We start from the raw sequence: 5,487 nt of genomic DNA, 5'->3' as shown, positions 1-5,487 counted from the left end.
TTAAATCGATAAGGTTGGACAGAAATGGCAGGGCTGGTGGTGTGCCATGACTGCAGCATTTGGGAATCTGTGGAATCCACTGCAATCCCGGATAGCCGTATCTGCAAAAAGTGTCTTCAGTTTAGGCAATTTTGGCTCCTAGTTGCTGAGCTGGAGTCTTGAGTTGGGGACATCTTGGGGCATCAGGGAAAGGGGGAATTATCTGGGCTCCAGGAGGCAGGCACTCCCCTCAGATTGGGCAGAACCTTAGGGTTGGTCAGTGGACAGGAAGACATGACTGCAAGACAGGTAGATAAGGGGAACTAGCATGTAGTGATGGAGAAGCCTCATCCCCTGACTTTATCCAGCAGGCATAAGGTGCCTGTTACCTGTGTGGATGAAGAGAAGGACTGCAATGTGGCCGAGTGGACTGATCAGGACACAATGGTGAAGGATGCCATTCAAGCAAGGGGGGGGGTGCAAAGAGGAATGTGATAATGATAAAAGAGGCAGTACAGTCAGGGCGATAGATAGATACTGTTCTCTAAGAGTGTGAGCGCAGATGGCTGTGTAGCCTGCCTGGTGTCAGGGATCTAGGCATCTACTGTGGTCTGGAGAGGAACTTGCAGTGGCGGGGTGGATCTAGTGGTTGTGGTCCATGTAGGGACCAATGACATAGATAGGACTAGGAAAGAAGTTCTGCATAAGGAGTATGAGCAGCTAGGGGCTAAATTAGACAGCAGAGCCTCAAGGGTAATAATCAAGGGTAAGGTTGCAATTAAAAAAAGAAGTTAGGTGGTAAAAGGCATTTGAATTGCTAATGAGTAAATATGGATGAGAGCAGCATGAAGGGTGTGAAGGAAATTTTCTTTTTTAGATAAGTGAAGAGGTTGTTTAGGTTTCAAAGGGATGATAGGATGGTTACAACAAACAAGATAAGCAAGGCTAAGCAGCATGTTTATTTTTCCCAAAGGTACTGACCATATTGGCAACATGAAAGGTTTTTATATTATGGGAAAAGTAATTTTCCAAAGACATATTGAACAATAGAATTTACAGATTAAAGAGAGAGAAATATGTATGAAGAAGCATGGATGGCTATGTTGGGAGGCCATGTAAGATCTAAAAGGACCATGTAAAACAGTCTTGGGAAAAAAATCCTCCAGTCACTTTTACTGAAGTCTGCTGTGTCCAGTCGCCAAAGTTGAAGAAAAGTCTGTGGAATTCCACTGACCTGTGGGCACTGTGGTAAACTTGCTGGCTCGCCTATCTAAATTTAAAATCTATTTTGGACTATTGCCTTAAAGTCGGTAGTTGGGAGTCAGGTTAATTAGGAATTTTGGGATTTGTTATAGTATTAAGTAACTGTAATCTTATGCATGTGCTTGAAACCTTTTCTTCTGTTAATAAATGTTTTAATTTATTCTTAAAATCTCTAAAGGTGTTAGTGGGCTCATTACTTCTGAGTTCAGTGCACAAATCTTCTCGTAATAAATACAAATTGCAAAACCATTGTGATAGCGTGGCCAAATTTCCCTCGTGGATTTAGTCCACCTGGCACACATCACCTGCCACATCATAACAGTATAAATCTGCAAAGACTAGTGGTAGGTCAAGAGGATTGGACAAGTTTTAAGAACCAGCAAAGAATGTCTAAAAAGACAATAAAGAGGCTAAAAGCAAAGAATGAGAGAAAGCTGGCTAGTAATATAAAACAGAGAGTAAAAGGTTCTACAGTATTTGAATAGGAAAAGAATAATGAAAGCTGGATTTGGTCCTTTAGAAATTGAGTCTAGGGATTGGTAATGGAAAAGAAAGAAATGCCAGAGGCGTTGAACATGTATTTTATGCTTGTCTTCATGGTAGAGGACTTCCCAAAGGTCTTTAAAGTCAAAAGGTGAGAGGGAGGGATGAACTTGATCCAATCACCATCATCAGGGAAAGGGTGCTAGGAAACTATTAGACCTAAAGGCTGACAAGTCCCCAGGACCAGACAGATTGCATCCTAGGGTCTTAAAAGAAGTGACAACACAGATAGCAGATGCATTGGTTATAATCTTCCAGAATTCATTAGATTCTGGAAAGGTCCCAGCAGGTTGGAAAATAGCCAATGTAACACCATTATTTAAGAAAGGAGGGAGTAGGAAAGCAGGAAACCATTGGCCAATTTCCCTAACATTTGTCATTGGGAAAGTGCTAGAATCCATTATTCAAGGAAGCAATGACAGGATACATAGATAATCACGATTTGATCAGGCAGGACCAACATGGCTTTGTAAAAGGGAAATCATGTTTAACTAATCTGTTAGAGTTTTTTTATGAAGTAACACTCAAGGTGGATAAAGGGGAACTGGTAGATGCGGTGCACTTGGATTTCCAAAAGGCATTTGATACGGTTATTATACAAGATTAGAGGACATGTTGTTCGGGGCAACATCTTCTTTTCTTCTTAGGCAGTCCCTTGGGACCAAGGATTACTTTCTCCCCCTCTGGGATTGTGCGTCCTGAGGTGACTTAAAAAGTCCAATACTAGATCCACACATTGTCACAGGTGGGCAGGTAGTGCTTGCTAAGATGGGTGGGTTGGGATCCTCGGGTCTTGGTACTCTCCTTCCACTCAGCCGCCACCTGGGTCTGTCAGAGACGTTCAAAATGGTTGGCACCTTCGCAGATGCTTCTTTTCCAGTTTGGGCCATCTCAAGCAAGAGATTCCCCCAAATCGGTGGGGATGTTGCAATTTTTCAGAGAGGCTTTGAAGGCGTCCCTGAAACGTTTCCTTGCCCACCTGGTAACTGCTTTCTGTGACGAAGCTCGGAGTAGAGAGCTTATTTTGCGAGTCTTGTGTCAGGCATGTGGACGATGTAGCCCTCACAACATAGCTGATTAGCTATAACCAGTGCTTCAATACTGGGGAAGTTGGTCTGAGAGAGGGCACTGATATTGGAGCACCTATCCTGCCATTGAATTTGCAGGATGTTGCTGAGGCATCACTGGTGATATTTCTCCAGGGATTTAAGGTGTCTGCTGTATGTTGTCCATATCTCTGATGCCTACAGGAAGGCAGCTGGCACTGCAGCCCTAAAGACCATGAGCTTGGTGCCAGGCTTCAGGTCTTTGTCATCAAACACTCTTAAAAGGGGTAACATATTATCATGCATAAAGAATTGGTTGGCTAACAGGGAGCAGATCGTAGGGATAAATGGGTCTTTTTCGTTTTGGCATCTGTAACTAGCAGAGTGCCACAGATATCAGTTCTGGGTCCTCATCTATTTACAATCTATGTCAATGACTTGGCTGAACGGACAGAATGTATGGTAGCTAAATTTGCCTAAGACACCAAGATAGGTAGGAAGGTAAGTTGTCAAGAGGAAGCGGAAAGTGTGCAAAGAGATATAGACAGTTTAAGTGAGTGAGCAAAAGTTTGGCAGATGGAACATAACATGAGTAAGTGTGAACTTGTTCACTTTGACAAGAAGAAAGGAAACGCCGTATATTATTTAAATGGAGAAATATTTCAGAACTCGGTGGTAGAGAGAGATCCAGGTGTCCTGGTACATGAATCACATGAAGTTAGTATGCAGGTACAGCAAGTGATTAGGAAGGGAAATGGAATGTTGGCGTTTATTGCAAGAGGAATGGAATTTGAAAGTAGGGAGGTTTTATCACAGTTGTACAGGGCCATGGTGAGACCACATGTGGAGTGCTGAGTGCAGTTTGGGCTCCTTATTTGAAAAAGCAGATATGATTGCTTTAAAAGCAGTTCGGAGAAGGTTCATTGGACTCATTCCTGAGATGAAGGGGATTGTCTTATGAAAAAACGTTGAACAGGTTGGGCCTATACCCATTGGAGTTTAGAAGATTGAGAGGTGGTACTATTGAAACAAATAAGATCCGGAGGAGACTCGAGCTGGTGGATACCCGGAGAAGGTTTCCTTTTGCAGGGGAGATTAAAACTAGGGAACATAGTTTAAAAATAAGAGGTCTCCCTTTTTTTCCCCAAAAGAGTTGTTGGTGTGCGTAATTCTGTTCCCCAGAAAGTAGTGGAGGCTGGGAGTTTGAATATATTCGAAGCATTAGACCGTTCGACAAATTTTTGATAGACAAGGGAGTCAGGGTTTGGGGTTGCATACAGGAAAGTGGAGCTGAGACTACAGCCAGATCAGCTATGATCTTATTGAATGGTAATGCGGGCTCGAATGTCCAAATGGCCAACTCCTGCTCCTATGCTCTGTTGGTGTCAGCGGTCTGGCTTCGGAGTTCATTGGATAAGACCAACTCCCAGGGGAAAAAAAAACGCACACGTGTAAATTGGCCTCACAATCAATCCCATTGTTGCCTTGGAGCTCTGGACCCCAATTTCTCATCTCGTGGCCCCACTGGGGATTGCGACCCACAGTTTGGGAACCCCTGAGTTAAAGTGCTTATTTACAGAAAGTGGTTAAAGACAAGGACTTCAGACATCCCTCATTCAACGCACAGTATTATTCTGATATTGATTTGCTCTAGCCTTTTAAGGCCACAAAATATCAATATCTTGAAATCAAAGGCCAGTTATGGTCAGTGAAACAGATTTGCAGATTGTCAGGTGCTGGTAAACTTTATGCTGCAGGTCAGTCTGCAAACTTTCCACAGCAACAACAATTAACATAAAGTTCATTCCAGATAAAATGGCTGTGTCTTTCATGTACATAAATTCCACATGTTAAAAGTATGATTTTCCAACTTTTAGATCTTTCCAAACTTTCTGATGTATTTTAAAATGTAAAAAACACAGCAGGTGAATTAAAATTAACTATACATAATTTGAAGATATAGCCAAAAAACTGTCACTTTCCTGTCTTTTATTAAATTATCAACTCCAAAATCATTTTTAATGAGAACATTAAGTCAGGTGAAGAGATGGACCTTTCATATGATTTAGTAAAGTTTGAGCAGAAAATTATGATCAGCTATATTTGGCAGGGCTTCATTATGCAGACATTGAATCTTAAAATTATACATGTGTTTGCGAAAGTAATGTGAAAAGGAACGGAAGTAAAAATTGGAAAATAGAACACTTCTAGCAGAACCTTCAGTATAGGATTCAATATGTCATTTAATCATTTGGAGAAAGATGCGTGTAAACTGCAGGACCCCTTTCAAAACTAGAGAAATTTAATCATAATTAATAATATCAATTTAATCAAATTGATATTAATGAATGAAGAAAATTGCAAGCACAAAAGTACCAATGAAAAGTATGCCACTGCCAATTAGCTCATTAGATTTGACATTCAGCAAATTTCCCCAATGTAACAGGGATTTGCAGTTCACCTAAGGTTGATATTATGCCAATGCCACTACACCATCGCCTCCCCATATTCATTTCTCTGAGTTTGCATTAAGATTTTCTTTTTAATTTATTAAAGGGATGTGGATGTCGCTGGCTAGGCCAGCATTAGTTGCCTTTGAGAAGGTAGTGGTGAGCTGCCTTCTTGAGCCACTGCAGTCCATGTGGTGTAGGTACAC

Source organism: Carcharodon carcharias, chromosome 19 (genome assembly GCF_017639515.1).
Source record: "Carcharodon carcharias isolate sCarCar2 chromosome 19, sCarCar2.pri, whole genome shotgun sequence".
Classification (NCBI taxonomy): domain Eukaryota; kingdom Metazoa; phylum Chordata; class Chondrichthyes; order Lamniformes; family Lamnidae; genus Carcharodon; species Carcharodon carcharias.
Note: the sequence above shows the minus strand (reverse complement) of the source record.